This window comes from Neofelis nebulosa, chromosome 6 (assembly GCF_028018385.1).
Source record: "Neofelis nebulosa isolate mNeoNeb1 chromosome 6, mNeoNeb1.pri, whole genome shotgun sequence".
NCBI lineage: Eukaryota > Metazoa > Chordata > Mammalia > Carnivora > Felidae > Neofelis > Neofelis nebulosa.
The window spans coordinates 141,576,670-141,595,300 of record NC_080787.1 but is presented as its reverse complement, the minus strand read 5'-3'; the positions used below and the strand labels follow the sequence as shown (position 1 = coordinate 141,595,300).

Here is an 18,631-nt window from a genome sequence, read left to right as displayed (position 1 = left end):
ATAAATATAAACTAGTATAATTATTCTTCAAATGGAGCCATAAAGGTAGTTAAGAACATAACAGAGTTCCGCAAGATCAGGACTGAAGATATAAATCCGGGAGGGACATAGAATTTGGGGCTGCTCAAACCATGACACTTTATTTTTTTCAACTTTTGTTTTGAAAACAACTTTGCATTTATCTTTTGCATCGTGGACCAATACTTTTGTAAAATCCAACAAAAATGAATTACTTTACAGATAAAATCAGACACAAAGGTACAACGGACTAATATGCTTGGATGCCAAGGCAATGTCAAATTATTGTGAAAGTTTCTAAATGTAACTCTGGATTTCTATACTCCTCTCTCATTACAGACCAATAAGGAACAACTTGCAGACCAACCCCAGTGGAGGGAATACACTTTGAAGAGCACTAACACTCAAAGCTATGATGTAGCTAGAGAAAGGAGGCCCGGGAGCAAACCCTGAGACCTATTTAACTCCTGTAGAGGTGAGGAGGGAGGAGGCCAGGAGGGTGTTCAGTATGGGAGCTTGAAATAACGCTAACACTGTTTGAATGTAGGAGAACACAAGCAATGGGAAATCATATATATTTACAAGTAATCAGTTTTAAGTAGGTATAAGAAAAAAGCCTAATCATTCCAGCCAGGAACTCACTCCTCTTCCCACAGATGTCACATCTCAAGAGAGACACCCGCTTGCCTAATTCACCCTCACAAACACTTCAATTTAATCATCAGAGATGCAATCTAGCGCTCATGATGCATTAAGCATCCAAAGCTTCTTCACTACCGAGCTGGGCTCCGCTAGCGAATGGAACAATTATCAGACCTGATAGCTACCTAGCTGTCCCCAAAGGATATTCCAAGCCCCTAGCATCAACACCTCTGTTAGTACTTCACGACTCTTGCCTTGTCATCGCCTTCTCTCACTCAAAACTCTGGCTCCAGTGGTCCAGACGCCCGAGACAGAATACATGCCCCAGACCAGATCTGAAATAATTCTTAAAGGCAAAAGGGTCAGATTTCTGGGTGCCGATGTCAACAAAGAACTCTTCATACAGTCGAGTCCTTTGGGGAGCAAAACTTGCTTAACCCCCCACTTTCTTGAACCCTCCCGCAGGGACTGCTTCCCCTGGGACCCCACCGTTGCAGCGCTTTTTTCCCCTCCTAAAAGACACGCTTCTGGTTTCCAGCAGTCTCCTAAAGCGCACGAGAAAATAACGCGGGCTGCGGGCGAACGTGAAGTTGAGGGAGCCCAGGAGGCTGAGCCTCTCCAATCAAGGAAGGCTCCCAGGTCCCCGAGGCTCCGGCGAAGCTCCGCGCAGACCCCCGCACCGTGGGCGCGGCGCCGAGGCGAGCGCGCGGGGGCCGGGCCGCCGGGAGGGGCGGGGCCGTGACTCACGCGGCCGCGCGCCGGGGGAAGAAGCGGCACCTCGGGCCGAGCCGGGCGAGGGGCTGCGCCCGCCCGCGGGGCGCATGCGCGCTGCCGAGCGGCGCCCGCTCCCTCCCCGCCCACCCTCCCTCCTCCCCTTCCCCTCTCCCCTCCATCCTCGCCTCTCTCCCTCTCTCCTCGCCCGCTGGGTGCTGAAGTTGGGCGGATGGCAGCAAACCCGCTCCGCTAGAGGACCGAGCAGCCCAGCCTTGCGCCCCCGGACCCATCGGTGCGCTGCCCACACCTCCAGGCGACGGGGTAAGATGTTGCTTCTGAAACCGAGCGGTGCTAAGTAAATGACATCAAAATGTCTGCTTTGCACCGAGGGATGAATGTTTTAAAAGGTGGTGGCTGGGGGAGGTGAAGGTAAGAGGGGGCGGCGAGTGCAACCGCCGGAGCCCCGGCGGGGCTGGCTGCGGGCGCGGGGGTCTCGGCGCCGGCCGCGGCGCCGCGGGAGGGAGCGGGGGCCGCGCCGCAGGTTTGGGAAGTTGAATCCCGCGTTGCTGCCACCGCGCGGTCCGCTCGCCGCCCTCCAGCTGCTGCGGAGGGGCTGGGCGAGCGTCCGGCCCGCCCGGGGAAGCCTCGGTCGGGTCCGCAGCGGAGGGCTGGGCGCCTTCGGGAAGCCGGCAGAGAGGGCCGGGGGCGGCAGAGACCCCGCGGGGGCGCGAGATCCTGCGGGATTTTTGTGGTCGTTTGTTAGAAAACCGAATGTGAAATTAACAGTGCCCGTTCGACCGATCACCTCGGGGTGGGTTTTTTTTTTTTTTTTTTCCTTTCTTTCTTTGGGTAAATGCACTAACCAGGTGGGGAAGGTGTAAGCCTAAGGGATTGCAAAAATGCATACCTTGAGCGTCGGTCAGATATCTGAGTGGTGTGTGTGTGTGTGTGTGTGTGTGTGTGTGTAGGGCGTGGGGGTCTCTTTTGTTCCTCCCCTCCCGTTAGTCGTAGGAAAGGGAGTTCTTGTGTGCACGGTTTAGGGTAGATTTCACAGGCACCGAGGGGACCAGGAGGAGGAACGCCCACCAACCCCTTCGCCTGTGTCCGGGTGGGTGTATCCGAGACTCCCCTGCTGGGGGTGATGGTGATTCTTTTTTTTGGAGATGGAATCACAGTTTAATAGCTATCTTCTCGCCAGCCTCCGTCCTCCTCTCCTCTTCTGGTGCTGCGGCAGAGACTGGATGCAGACACTCGGCCGTTTCCTCTTCTCCCTCCCTGCCTCCGGGTCTCCGTGAAAAATGTCGGAGGACTGGAGGATGGCGGAGGGACAGAGCTGGCCTTGGAAGCCGAGGAAGGGGGGATGCTCCCCGGGAGCGGGAGGCTCTTGGCAGTGCGTCCCGGGCAGCCCGCGCCAGCCTTGGGAGTCGCTGGGGTCCTGGAGACTGAGCGGGGGTCGCCTGGCCGAAAAGATGCCCGCTGTGCGGGGACCCGCCCTGCGTCCTCTGCCTCCATCCGGAGTCCCGGACGCTGCTCACCTGGGACAATCTTAGTCGCTCCGGGGAGACTGACCCTGGCTCCTTGGCAGAGTTTTCCTAAACCTCCCTGACCCTTCGAAAAATGCCTCCTTCTAAAAGAGTCTCTGGAAAGGTTTGTCTAGGGAACTTTGCAACCTTCCCATAGTTGTTGTTGTTGTTTTTTCCAATTTCCTTTTGGATTATTTTACAGGGAGATTATTTCCATCATGGGAAGCCTATCATAAATAATAGAGAGAAATCTAATAGTTTAGTTCCCGTTTAGAATAAACATTTCTGAGACTAGATATCATCTGCATTTCCGGCGTTCATACATACCGGTTTTCCGGGTAATGCATCCTTCCGAAATCATTTAATTGGAGAAAAGAGAAACAGTTTTTACTGTTGTAGTGGAAAATAATGTTTTCCTCCTGGTCGCATTATGGGTATTAAATAATTTTGGAAACGGAAACACTTTAAATTGTGTTGCTAAAGTCTCTAAGTAATAATAGCAGGTATCCATGAAATACACATTATAGCACTGATATCTAACACAAAGATGATTTGTACTCCGTTTAAATGAATGAGCAGTTCGACCTCCTTCAGTTAAGTTACTGTTATTAAGCCATTTCTTCTGTTAGCATGAACTAAAACAGTAATTAGTACACTCACTGGAGAGTAGATTTACTCAGTATTTTTGTAATCTTGAAAAACTGTAGTTAGAGAAACCATGGAAGGGTAGTTTACGATTTGTGGAGATCATAAAACAAGTGTTTATTATTATGAAAAGATTGGATGGTATCATGTATTAAATAGGATGAATCTCCATGGCAGTGACAGCTGATCTCAGAACTGTGGACCCTTATCCTTCCTCCTAAATTTGTAGTCTGAAAGATTAAGAAAACCACCTAATATACAAACAACATAAGGAATCTATTGTACCAACTTAGACCTTTTTTACTCTGGTTTCTCAATGATTCCTTGGTGTTTAATCCCCATGGAAGAGAATTAACAAGGAGATTTAATTTGCTGTCTGTGTTCAATTCTAAGGCATCCCAGGTTTTCCTTCGCAAATAGGTATCTCTTTGCTTTTAGGGATCTTCGTATAGGGTCTAAATTTATTTGAACTCAGTGTTGAAAATCTAAATTATTGTCATTCCTATGGACTTCCTATACTTTTGCTTAATGACATTCCTTAACATTTCCTACCACTAGGGCTTGGGACTTTGTAGACAAGGAGATATATGTATTTAATTATAATATATGTATTCTTACTCGTTTGATCTTATTATAACAGCCACATAAAAGTAAATAACCTAAGTCTATATCGATAAAAAATCTGATTGACTCATAAATTAAAAAGTCAGAAAACATTTGCCTGTTAATCTACAACTGTAGAGACAGTGGCCTTCACATTAGAAGTCCATTTGCTGAAAGACATTCGCTTTTCCTGAAAAATGGAAGGTGGACATGGACAAAGAAGTATGGAGCCAAGAGGATGGAAATCCATCCAACTGCATTTCTGCTAAGAATCCTTCTTCTGATGGTCCAACTCTGCTTCCTTAGCAATGAAAATACTGTACCACCCAGAAGGGCAAATGTGAGGACTAGTGTATAGCCTGTGGATGAGAATAGTGCTACGTGATATTAAAAACATTTTAGTTCAGGGGCGCCTGGGTGGCTCAGTCGGTTGAGCGTCCGACTTCGGCTCAGGTCATGATCTCGAGGTTTGTGAGTTCGAGCCCCGCGTTGGGCTCTATGCTGACAGCTTGGAGCCTGGAGCCTGGAGCCTGCTTCGGATTCTGTGTGTGTGTGTGTGTGTGTGTGTGTGTGTGTGTGTGTGTGTCTGTCTCTGCCCCTCCCCCACTCACACTCTGTCTCTCTCTTCTTCAAAAATAAATAAACATTAAAAAATATATATATATATATATATATACATATAAAACATTTTAGCTTATCTGACTAGTATAATTAGAGTAAAAGTATGAATGCATTGTAGAGCCTTCACATTTTATGACATTTACGGGGGTGTCCTGGATCCTCAGGAATCCTATATGTTTTTAGGGAAAGATTAAAAAAAAAAAAAAAACCTTAGATGTATGTAGCCAGGACTTCCAGTGTTAAATTGACAGTCTTGCCACCTTCTCTATCTCTTCCCATCTCTACTTATCCCCCAAAGACTTTCCCGATATCCAAAGAAAGTCCTTCAGACTGGTCCTCCTACTATTGTGCCAACATCTAGCACAATACCTGGCAAAAGGTAGGTGTTAAGCAAGTATTTCTTAAATGAATACATTTTGCAGAATTTAGATGGCTCACAAAAGTCTTTGGGATTACACTTATTAAAAGGAGTGCTCGGGGCGCCTGGGTGGCTCAGTCGGTTAAGCGTCCGACTTCAGCTCAGGTCACGATCTCGCGGTCAGTGAGTTCGAGCCCCGCGTCGGGCTCTGGGCTGATGGCTCAGAGCCTGGAGCCTGCTTCCGATTCTGTGTCTCCCTCTCTCTCTGCCCCTCCCCCGTTCATGCTCTGTCTCTCTCTGTCTCAAAAATAAATAAACATTAAAAAAAAAAAATTAAAAAAAAAATAAAAAAAATAAAAGGAGTGCTCATGCTCATTACCCCATTAGTTTGAGTTCCTAAAGATCCTGTTCATAGCCCCACATCTTGGGAGGAAGCAATTTTTAGAATCGTCATTTGTGAATCTGCATCTTTTTAATACAGCAGTTAAACTACGGATTTATTTTCAGATTATAAAAGCATTATATGCTTATTTTAGATCCCCTAGAACACATAAAAATATATGAAACAGAAAATTAAAATTACCTGTGGGCAGAGACATGGACGTGGTGAGCAGGAACTTTGGGTCAAGCTGACCTTAGTTTATGTTCTGGTTTCTCCACGGAAGAGCTTTGTCATTGTGGTAAAGTTGCTTACCTGATCGGGGTCTCGGTTTCCTCAGATATACAACAGGGATAAAACCCATCTCCTAAAATTTTTGCAAGCATTAATTTATTGCATTGTATATAAGGTGCTAAACATATGCCTGGCAGGTAGTAAGAACTTATAATTATCCCAATGCCTAAAGAATTGCTGTTGAAAATATGCAGTAGTTTACCACTATGCATAATGTGTACTATTTTTTAAAGAAGTAGAATCACATTGTAGAACTTCATACTTACTTTAAAAAAAAATAATATTACTTTGGTGTTTCCCAGGAAATTAAAAATGGTATTTTTTTTTAAAAAACACTGGTATTTTTAATACAATTTAGTGACTGCAAAATAATTCAACTTATGGATGTTTTAATTTATTTAGTCATTGTTTTACTTTTAGATTTTTGTGTTATTTCCCATATTTTATTGTTGTAACTGAAGTACATCCTTATGCCTGGATTTTGTCTGTATATCTGTGTAGCATTTTTTTTTTTTTTTGTCTAGGTTTGATGCTTAGAGCAACAACATACTATTACCAACATACTATCGTCTTTTGAAAAATCTTTGCTAACTTGATAAATGAAAATATTTTTCAAACTTTTATTTCTTTTGTTACTAATAATGCTAATAACTCTTTTAACATGTCAAAAAGAAATTATTTTTTTCTTTTGGTCTTTAAGGATAGCTTGTTCAAGTCTTTTGCCCGTTTTTTCTCTTGGTATTCTGGTACATTTTTCTTATTCATTTGAGTGCTAATGTTAATTTTTAAATGTGGCAGAAACACACAAAAAAAGGAAGTGCTTAGTAACCCAGAGGACATTTGGCAAAGACTACTGAGATGGTTGTGGCTGAACCAGACTCCAACTCAGCTTGAGTGGAGGAGACATCACCAAAATCTGGAGATGGATCAGCCACAGGATTCGGGCTGCTGTGGTGTCCATAACGTACGGTCACCTGCCACTGAACCTGGGCTTTCCAAAGTGTACAGTCCCTTTCAGAAGCCCAGAGTCACTTAATAGTTAGGATCTGCTGTTTTTCTGCTTGGGCGCTATGCACGCGCGCACGCACACAGACACACACACATACACATACACACACCTTACTACATGATAAGTTCCTGGATTTTCATGGATTGTTTTTGTCAGTTGCCAATGCTGTAGAACTTTTGAGTTTTCCCGAGATAAAGGAAATTAAAGGGAAATATAAGAGTAGCTGGAGGTCATACAGGGCATTAATTGAAGTTTCTCATCAAAATGAAATCAATTAAGTTGAATTATACAACCATATCAGATTGGAATCTTATCTCAAATTTTCAGCTGGAGGTAAAATTTAAATATTTAAAAGGTGAGAAGCTAATCTAGTCTCTTAATGAGTTCTATATAGTGTTTCACAAGATTCAGTGCTCTACTGAGCTCCCGGTTTTGACTTTTTAAATCCTATGACTTTTGACCAATTTGGTTTCAAAAACCTGAGTAGTTAGCTTGAAAAATCTGTGAAGTCCCTTAGATATGAAACTACCTAAAAAGGGTAAACTTTTATGTTACTGCTGGTGCCCCTTCATCAAATATAGTAAAACCTCAGTAAAAAAGAATCAACAAACTTGGAATTTATAGAATGGGAGGCCCCAATAGGAAAAGCAGTAAGTTGTGGTGGAACAGGAAATCTTGTTTCAAATAAAACTAGATTTGAATTCTTGCTCTACTCTTTACTAGATGTGCAAGTTTTTTCATGAAATTATATAAATGTTTCATACTTGAAATTCTAGCATGAGTAATAAACATCTAAAATCTCTCTGAATTTCTTAAACTTTGTGTTTGAGATTTTTTAAAAAATATCTGTGTCAATAAATATAATTTTATTACAGACAATGAATGTAGTTCACAAAGCAAATATTTACTTCCTTGTATTAGGTCACAGGCTTTTCATAGTACCGCTGATTGTCTATTGAAATACAAAGGTTAGAATTCAAGAGCCATGACATTACAATAAAACAGACACCACCCAGGGGAAATTATGACATAAATGAAATGAGCAGGTAAGTGTTTATTTCATTTCTTCAATTTTCTCAGGTCTTCCAAATGGTATCGTGAGTTAAATCCAGTGAAAACCCTTCTGTTAAAGTTGACAACACTGTCTCTGTTTCTAGTCTCAGTGAGAGGCTGGGGCTTGGTTTTGGTATATTATGGAAGGCTATCTGATCTGGAGATTTTAGGAGTCAGTTTTGGTTCTAGGAAAACCAACCCATGTCTCCACCCCATTTCTCTCATGTCTTCCACTTTTTCAGGCTTCAGTTAGTGAAAATCAACAAATATTTGAAAGTCTGCTATCTGAAAAGTGGTAATCTGTGTGATTTAATTTAGAAGATGTAAAAAAGCATGTGGAAACTTGCCCTTGAAAGAAAGAGACTTGTTTAAAGCAGAGAAGGTAATTCTTTTTGGAATGAGCCCGGATTTGGGATTCAAATAACCAGAGATTTAGCCTTAACCTTGTTGAGCCTTGGTATCATCATCTATAAAATTGAAGACCTGATAGTATATACCTCAAAAATGTGGAAGTATTAAGTGAAATAATGTCTGTAAAAACGTTTCCAATGTTGGCAATGACTATGCAAGTGTTAGACATTGTACTAGAGTTAGATAATTTAAACTAATCCAAGAAGCATCATGTAGATGATGAGTACTTGAAGGGATTTTAATTTCTTGCCAGTATTTGTCTTAACTAATTGGGTCCTTATTAACGTTGAAGTTATTCTCTGTGTTTGCTGTGTTATCCTTTCCTGACCAGCTTGTTTAACCGACCGGTTAAATGAACATCCGTATTCATTCATAAACATTGTTGAGTACCTACCACATGCCACACTCTGTGATAAGATTTTTGGATGCAGAAATTAATTAAATGTGGCCCCTTTCTATAAGGACTTTATATATAAAATTCTTCAGCTTACTGTTTTGCTTCTATCTAGTGAGCACTGACCATTGTGTTTAAAAGGCACAACTAAATACAAGGTGGAAGTAATGAGTAAGGATCTCCTTAGGATTTAGCAGTTTTAGGCTAATTGACCTCAAAGTGAAGATTTCTCTACCCCTAATGAAAGCAGACTCAGATAAGGGGAAGGGAAAGCAGGAAGTGGTTCTGGCTGGTGGATGATGTAACCACCACCTCCACAATCCAAACAACAAAAGACTGGAAGCTTAATACTCTTTGTGAATCCACCCCAACTCCCATTTCTCCCTCATTAACATAAAAAAATGTCTATACGCATCTATACTGTGCCTTTTCCCCTCCTCACTTAAAAATTACCCTGGATGATCATCAAAATATAAATTAAGGTATATTAAAATGTTGGGGGAAGGGTGAGAAAAGGGAATCAGAGAGAGTGATACCATAGATCCATATTTCCTGTGCAATAAAATATCATAAAATTTCTCCTGATACTATTGACATTCCTTCTTTGATAATATTTTTATAACATAGTTAATTGAAATGAAATCCAGAACACTCTTTTCAGATTAAAAAAAAAAGTTACATTTGATTTTGGAGAAAGAAAACCATCTTCAACACCTACTTATTGAAATTATTAGGGTAATCTCTTCATCTAGCAACTAGATGTATCCTGATCTAGGAAGATCTGATATCATTTATAAGATCGAGGTAGAGACTTCAAATCCTCCCTAGAAAAAGATGAAAAGACAGTTAACTTGCCTATGCACAGTAATGAAAGACATTAACATTATGATGAATTAACTTGAAGGTAAGCTAAACCCTCATTTCAGCCACTGAATGTAACTTGCTTGTCACTAAACCTTCATCTGGGCTGCTAATAAGTAACTATATGTGATAATTTGAGATTTGAACTTATTTCTCTCTCAATTTATTTCTACTCAGCACTACCACACCATACACAATTTTCCTGTGCCCTATGAGTTGAGATGATCAAGACTTACCTAAAAGCAAAGGAAAATCCAGTGCTGTTTATGAGGGTATTAAGACAGAGACATGGTATAAAGCAATACAGTGACCTATATAACTCACAAACTTATCCCCAACTAAATGCTATATTTTGAATTGGAGTATTAAATACTCTGATGTAAATTGGAGTATTAAATACTCTGATGTAAATTGGAGTATTAAATACTCTGATGTAAATTAGAGTATTAGATATTCCAGTGTGAATTGCAGTATTATTTTTTTCTCTACCTACTGTGTGGGTGAAACGTGACGTTTGGCTTCCCTTTTTCTCTCTTTTTATTATAACTGGTATGATTGGTAATATAAGTAGTATTTCTAAATAGATAAATTGAAGAGAAAGGAGTAGCCATTCTTTTTGTACACCTAACATTTTATAGAAAATAGGTGTATACGTTATTTTATATAATTTTAGGATAGTTACCTAATTTTTGCCTGAAACTTAAGACCGAGCAAGCACTCAAATATTAAATCTGTCAGGAAAATAAAATAAAACAAAGCCACCCTGCTGTTTTATTCTCTCCTGGTAGTCAGGAATAAACTGGCCTGATTTTCATATCTCTGTTAGTTTATGAGTAAATAATATTGGCAATTTTGATTCAAGCCACTAGAGCCCATGTTTTAACCTGCTCATGCCCAGTAATCTGAGTTTTTGCTGTTGAAGAAATATTTTAGACTAAATTATCTTTAGTAAATCCAATGCCTAATGACCCAACTATAGTTGTATAAATGCTGGATTTAGTTGAAGGTATACTTATGTATCGTTTTTTAATGTCAATAACCAAGAGGTAGAGAATCCTTACACACTGGTATTGTCTTCACAGTTTAATATTTTGAAGAGGTAACTTTCTGTGTCAGTGTCTGACTGTATGTGTGTGTTTCCTCTTTTTGTCTGTGGGTTGATATGAGAAAACAATGGACCTGATGCCTTTGTAATCATAGCCAGGCATTTAGGAAGAAAATATACACACTGTAGAATACCAAGGGAAGAACCAATGAGATAAGAAGGAAAAAGGTAAAAGGAAGACTGGGCTCAGCAAACAAGACTATTAGCTAAAAACTCATTATATCCTAAAGTATAATACCATTCAATACATTATTATGTAATTCCGCTATATTATGTAACCACCTCCAATTTTGTGAATTCATGTGACCTGATCTTAAGAAGGTAATTTTTTTTCATTAATTCAGTAATTTCATTGACTGAACATCTGAGTAATGCAAGTGGTGTTTTATGATGTAGAATTTCATTAAATAAATGTTAATTCCAGGAAGGAAAAAATGTGAAGCACTTTTCTTGACCTGATAAGAGGTTATGTTGAATAGTTAAAAATTCTTCTAGGTAATACCAAAATTCACTCACATTTATAAAAAAAAAAAAAATCTCCAGATTTTTCTTTTTAAATATAACTACTCCTAAGTCCATCTTATATAAAATCAGTTTTATTTTTATGATATAAAGAGACCTTTGCATTTTGATTGAAAATACCAGCAATGAATAAATACACATGTTCAGGGGCGCCTGGGTGGCGCAGTCGGTTAAGCGTCCGACTTCAGCCAGGTCACGATCTCGCGGTCCGTGAGTTCGAGCCCCGCGTCAGGCTCTGGGCTGATGGCTCGGAGCCTGGAGCCTGTTTCCGATTCTGTGTCTCCCTCTCTCTCTGCCCCTCCCCTGTTCATGCTCTGTCTCTCTCTGTCCCAAAAATAAAAAATGTTGAAAAAAAAAATTTAAAAAAAAAAAAATAAATACACATGTTCAGCTTTGTTTTATTGAGCAGTAGGGCAATGTAATGACTTCATGACCAAACTATTTATTAAGATTTTGAAGGGAGTGGCAAGTGTGCTTGGAGAAGATTCTCTGCTCATTATCATTGCAATTATTTTTAAGGGAATGTAGATTTTTTTACGGTTTAGTAGGATCACCAAAGGTGATCAGTGATGCTGCTGGTTACAGACAAAATCAACTTTGACACTTAGTGTGCTGGCCTCTGACCACCAGCCCTGGGAATTCTAGCCTGGTTAAATCTCAGGGAAGAGGAAAGAGTTGCTGTGCTTGAGGGTAGAGCCCACAATTTGAAAAAAATGTAATCAGAGGCAGGCGGGAATAATGGAGACTGCTCTTTTGGGGCATCTGTAAATATGACGGGTGTGAGTCTGATTTTCCAAGTGTTTGCATTAGATTGCCAAGTTTTCTTCAGGTTCAGCTAGTCATTAGTTTCAGTTTTTGTTGTTGTTGTTTCCTGCCTCCTCATTTGTAATTACTGCAACTAAATTAGAGCCCTATTCTGTATCTGGGAATAGTAAAATGAAATAAGCCATAGCTAAGATGTAAGGAGCTTAAAGAGCAGTTGAAAAAAGAAATATGTATGCATATTGCTATTCCTCTTCTATTCTAGGAGAGACACAAAGTGCATGAGAACTCAGGAACTTTAGACTAACTTTTGATGGACAGACCCAGGATCTGGCACAAGTTTCATAGAGGTTGTGACATTTTCTCAAGTTACTGAAAGATAGAATCCTAACAAGCAAACAAAGGCCTTCCAGGCTCAAAGACAATGTAAATAAAGGTGCAGAACTTGAAAAATACTTCGTGGCACAGTTTCCCAGAAGTATATAGTACATGCCGGAAATCATAGGATGATAAGGCCAGAAAGGAGACAGACACCGGTGGGCATTGACATCAGTGTGGGGAGGAGTGCAGGGTAAGAGCTGTCTTCATCAGGTCTACACAGCGGGGAGCTGGAGGGAAGCAGCTATCCAGGTGAGAAAAGCTGAACCTAGACTGGGAAACAGAGAAAGGCCCAGCCTGAGGCAGCAGGACGATGACATTGTGAGAACATGTTCAACTCCGAGCCTTCATGACTTGGTCACCAATGATATTTAGAAGATGTAAAAGGAACCTCAAGGCCAACGTGAAGGATTTGAGCCTATGTGTCTGGGTAGTACAGGTACAATTAAGAAATAGTTTGTTGTACCCATCAGAATTCTAGGAGCTGCTGAGTAGGCCGTTGGTTAAAAGCCTGGTTGATTCTGTAGGCAGGTCCCCTCTTAGGCTAGGTCAGCACAGGCCCATAGTATCTAGAATGAAGCTGGTGACAGTTCTGTTCTGCATATTCAAACCACAACTGGAATGTTATTTTGAATCTCTTTCCTCTGGACACCATGGTTAAAGGTTTGCAATACCGATGGTAAAATTAACAAAATCTGTTGTTCATGTGAGAAGTGATTGGAGGAGGGGCACCTGGGTAGCTCGGTTGGTTAAGCATCTGCCTCTTGGTTTCAGCTCGGGTCTTGATCTCAGGGTCATGAGATCAGACCCTACATTGGGCTCAGCGCAGAGTATGGAGGTTGCTTGGGATTCTCTCTCTCTGCCCCTCCCTGCTCATTCTTTCTCTTTCTCTCCCTCTCTCTCTCTTTCTCTCTCTCTCAAAATAAATAAGTAAATAATTTATTTATAATAAATAAATACACTTAAAAAGTGTATAAAAATAAATACACTTAAAAAGCCTGGGTGGCTTAGTCAGTTAAGCATCCCACTTTGGCTCAGGCCACAACCTCACGGCTCATGAGTTCAAGCCCTATGTCGGGCTCTGCATTGTGGAGCCTGCTTGGAATTCTCTCTCCTCTCTCTCTCTCTCTCCCTCAAAATAAATGAATAAACTTAAAGAAAGTGATTGGAGGCACTTTTACTTTCTGAACCTGAAATAGAGTAGCTCCCCTAGAGAATATGTGTATGTCACCATTTGGAGGAGACTCATGTGAATAATTAGATTAATTAAAAATTGCCCCAGTGATATATGTGAATAATAAAGCCACAGGGCAGAGTTGTAAAGAGATAATATGTGCAGTGGCCCTGGCACATGTTTGGTATTCAGTCCATCTTAGCTCTTAATGTTACACTTTTAAGAATGGCATCAGAGGGGCACCTGGATGGCTCGGTCTGCTGAGCTTCTGACTCAGCAGAAGTTTCAGCTGAGTTTCAGCTCAGGTCATGATCTCACAGTTCATGAGTTTGAGCCTCTCATTGGGCTCTCAGTGCAGAGCCTGCTTGGGATTTGCTCTCTCCCTGTCTCTTTCTGTTCCTCCCCCTCTTGTGCGTACTCTCGCTCTCTCTCCCTCAAAATGAGTAAATTTAAAATAAAGAATAGTATTAGAACCGGCAGGCACATGTCACAGAAATAGATTTTTCCATCCTACTGGAAACAATAAAAAAAATTTTTTTATGTTTATTTATTTTGAGAGAGACAGAGAGAGAGCAGGAGAGGGGCAGAGAGAGAGGGAGAGAGAATCCAAGCAGGCTCTGCACCGTCAGTGTGGAGCCCAGAGCAGGGCTTGAACTCAGGAACTGTCAGATCATGACCTGAGCTGAAACCAAGAGTCAGATGCTCAACTGACCAAGCCGCCCAGGCGTCCCTTGGAAACAACTTTTTAATGGTCAAAACCGGCTTAGTTAGATGGGCTGCTTTGAAAGGCGATAAGGTTGCTGTCAAATGCTTGGTGGAAGCATTTGCAAAGAGGGAAAATCTTGCCAACGGTGGCGCACTTGGCCTAGATGTTATGGAGGAGATTTAAGGGTTGGGAGGGTAAAAGAACTACAGGGCCTCATTCTGACTCCGATGTTCAAGTGGTTCCAGGGAGTTTGGAATGTGAACTCAGGAGAGAGGCTGAGGCTAGAAGTACAATTTGAAAATCTTTTACTTAGAAGCAGCAGTGGTAGGTGATTGCCAAGAAAAAAAGTGTAGACAGGAGTGAAGAAAGCCTGGAAGAGAATCCTGAAGTATATCTGCATTGAGTGGGCAGGAGGGAAAAGGAGGAAACTGAAGTGCACACACATGTACACACACATACACATGTACACACACATGAACATACATACACATGCACACATGCACACAAACACATTCATACGTAAGATGGTCAGAATAAAAAAAAATGTGTTAAAAGGAAAATGAAGACTCTGTAGTCTCCCAGGAAACCAAGGAAGTAGAGTTGCTTTTAACCAACTTTCTTCATATTTATAGTAATCTTCCCAAAAGAGATTGGAAAAGGGAGACAGGTTCATAAGGGACGAGCAACTGGGTTATGTCTTGTGGCAGAGACAGTAAGACTAGGACCAAGGCAACACGTGAGATTTTGCAATGAGGAAGTTGCTTGTGAGTGTCCAGAAGGCACTGGTGATTAATAACTTATACATCATCTATTTCCAAAAGGTCAGAGGCAGCTTAAATAAAAGCACTTTCACAAAGGGGAACGAAAATGAAACAAAATAAAGATAAGCCACAAAGAGAAATAAATGGGGGAGGGGGTGAACATGCCACAAAACACGGACAGGGCTGTTATTGTAACAGGGACACTAGGTTTTACCTCTGAGATTCCAGCAGCCAAAACGAAAGGGTTGAAGGACAGTTTACCTATAACTCATTGCTTAATGAAAGGAAACCATTATTCGGAAGAAGTTTTATTTCCTGGCATTAAATCCTATGAAGGGTATATATTCCACAACGAAGAGTATATTGTATGAAGAGTACATTCTTAGATAAGGAAAAGTGACACACTTCACTATGAGGTCATCAGTGTTTCTGATGTTTCACTATGAGGTCAAAGATGATGCAGGCTTGCTTTGAATTGCTGTTTCTCTTTTAAACCCTTGAGGGTCACATAGATAGCATTAAGTCTGTGAAAGACTAGTTGGGCATCTAAATACTCCTGGGTCTGAAAACAGCATTTAGGACAGCATTCGAGAGGAGGACATCCTAGATGAGGGGAAGCAGAGTAGTTCCGGGGACGTGAGGGCAAAGAGGGCACCAAGCGCCTTACAACCTCACGTCCTTAGCATTTGCCATTCCCTCTGCCTGAAAAACTCTCCCCTGATCCTTCCCGTCATTTAGGTTTCAGTTCACAGGTCACCTCTCCAAAGAGACCTCTTCTGGACTCTGCCTGATGTTACTGCTCTCATAAATTATCAGTCTCCTTCGTCCCATATGGCAGAATCTAAACTAGTACCCTGAACAATGCCAGTAACAGAAAAGGTGCTGAGCATGTTGAAGGGATGAATGTTTTGTGGATGGGGAAATTCATTGATCAGGTTTCTAAGAGGTGGAGCCTAAGAGGGAAGAACACAGAGTTGTGGCTAATTCCCTTTTCTCTCTCTTTGGATAAGATTATTTACTGTTACCCATTTACATTATGAAGAGTGTCTTCCAAAAGTGTCTTATGCTATGTTAGCATAAATAGTGTAGCAGGAGTCTTTCAAAGAGTAATTAGCTATTAGGTACAATTCCTTCCATGATCCCTCCTGACAGCTATCATGTTAAATGTGTGTGTGTGCACGTGTGTAAGGAATGCATGGTGTGTGTGGCAGAAAAGAATGCATCAAAATTGCCTAAAGCGTAAATCAAGTCACTGACACACAAATAGAAAAGTAGAGGTGCCCAGTGAGAGAAGACCCTTAGTATTGGGGAGGAAATTGGAAGCAACTCTTGGGAGACTGGAACCAGCATAGGAGGGGAGCAGAGAGTGCTTCCAATAAGAACTAGTTGTTTGAGAGAACTGTAGAGAGGACTAAGTGGGGGAGGGGAGCAGCCTCAGGTGGGAAGCAGAGCCAACATTGATTTTCGCTATGGAGAGGACTACATTTGTTGGCAGTGAGAAGCAAAATTATCAATGGAGAAGTTTTTTTTTTAAAACATTTATTTATTTTTGAGACAGAGAGAGACAGAGCATGAATGGGGGAGGGGCAGAGAGAGAGGGAGACACAGAATCGGAAACAGGCTCCAGGCTCTGAGCTGTCAGCACAGAGCCCGACGCGAGGCTCAAACTCACGGACTGCAAGATCGTGACCTGAGCCGAAGTCGGATGCTTAACTGACTGAGCCACCCAGGTGCCCCATCAATGGAGAAGTTTGAGGGAAAAGGCCATAGACTTTTCTGGAGCACTAATTTCATTCGTTCTTGAGAAATTTAAAATATTTCTATATCAAAATAAAAACAAATATTTATTCATTCAAGATCAACCATGGCGGTTGGAAGAAATTTTGATTATTTAGCCCTATTTTGAGCTTTGCCTCCAGAATCCAAGGTAAAGTTAGCAGTTCGAAGGTATAGTGGAATTTCCCCAAGGTTGTGGGCAGGCAAGGGATTTTAGAACCGTGGAGCATCATAAGCTCAAAAGTCACCTTGAAACCACCTGAGTCTACAGAATTAATGGGTTCTTTTTCCTGTCTCCTCATCACTAATATTTTAACTCGTAGCCAGAAGAAAGATGTTGTGGGACAACGCTTACAAATTGAGTTTTCTCTAATGGCTTTACTGGAGGCATCCAAAATGACAAAAAAAAAAAAATATTTACAGCCTAGAATAAAAAATTCTCCATCTAGTTTTCCTTCTATGCTGAATGAGGAGTTTTAATCGTAATATTGTGTATTACTTAGTCAATTAATGAAATGTTTGGTTGTTAAAACAAGCAAGTAAACAGAGACTTTCCTAATTATTATTATTTGTTAAATCATTCCACATGGGGATGTCCAATCTAGTAAGTATTGCCTTTGGGTAATGAGCAAAAGTAAATTCTCATAGTTTCAACTGAGTAAGAATGCAAGTTTAAAAAATGAAATTAGTGTTAAAAAAAAATAATCACCTCAAAACCTCATTGGGAAAGCTAGTCTTTTGAATGCAAAATGAAATAAGGTGGGTTTTCATATATGTGCATTCTTTTATTTGAAGGCAGAACAGTGAACTGTCATTCAAAAGTAGGGAATAAACAGGAAATTGAAACTCAGGTAATAAAAATGAAAGGAAGAAATCATTGTTTAACTGCAAACCTTTCAAACTACAAAGCAGCAGCTATATTCATAATCTGAAATATATTGTTGTTTGTAACACTGCACTGCATTTGGCTTTTTTTTTTTTTTTTATAATTTGTTTTAATTTTAAAGAGAGAGAGTGTGTGGGTGCATGGGGGAGGGGCAGAGGGAGAGAGGGAGAATCTTACACAGGGCTTGGTCTCAGGACCCTGAGATCATCACCTGAGCTGATCAAGAGCCAGATACTCAACCAATGGAGCCACCCAGGCACCCCTGCATTTGGCTTTTATAGGAATAATCTGAGAATGAAGAATAAGTGATTTGGGGAAAAGGTTGTAAGTAAAAATATATCGTGAATGATTGAGAAACAAATTTTGTGCATGGTGCCACCCAGTAAAGTTTCTCTTTTAACAAATACTTACTGAGCACATACTATGTTCCAGGTACTGTTCTGGGAGATTCAGATTTGTTAGAGAACAAAGCATACAAAAAACTGCCTGCCTCCATGAGCCATATATGCTTGATCTTTGATTTTTTTTAATAGACTCAGAGGGAATCATTTGTAAAAGCACTTGGGATCCTTTATAAAGCAGGGCTATCAAGAAATATATATGTATTTTCTTTACATGTATATATTCCTTATATATGTATATATTCTCTACATATATGTTCTTAACTCCTCTATTCTGTGCAAATGCTTGAGGCTAAATGGGGGTATACCAAAGATTGGAATATAATGTGAATTTTCTAGACCTGAATTCTTTTGAAAATTCACATGACTTGATATCAGTTTATTTCAAACCAGTATATTGTACCACTACAAACGTCGTCATCGCAGGTCAGAAACTACTGGAACGAGAGGTCAGAGGAAGGAGATTGCGTTCTCTTGGCTTCTCTCATCCAAGGTAGTATATGATAGAACTGATAGCATCCAAAGTTCTGGCACAAGGGGGAGAAGTGAGCTCATTTTTCGTAGACTGTCAATCTGACTTCCCTCCAGGATTTTCCCAGGAATGAGCTGCCAGTTTTGTCTTCATCCCTTCGCTG

General features: G+C 41.0%; 1 protein-coding gene across 3 annotated transcripts in view; it reads left to right on the top strand.

The window, feature by feature from the left end:
- The first annotated feature begins 1,540 nt into the window (after positions 1 to 1,540).
- RGS17 (regulator of G protein signaling 17) overlaps positions 1,541 to 18,631 on the top strand; it is a 98,348-nt gene continuing 81,257 nt past the window's right edge. The window contains exon 1 of one of the 3 annotated variants that reach the window (XM_058735718.1): positions 1,541 to 1,695. The gene's annotated coding sequence lies outside the window, so the exon portion shown is untranslated. Of the gene's footprint in view, positions 1,696 to 1,715; positions 1,804 to 18,631 lie in introns of those variants that run through there. The other 2 variants (XM_058735715.1, XM_058735716.1) reach the window with 2 other exon arrangements.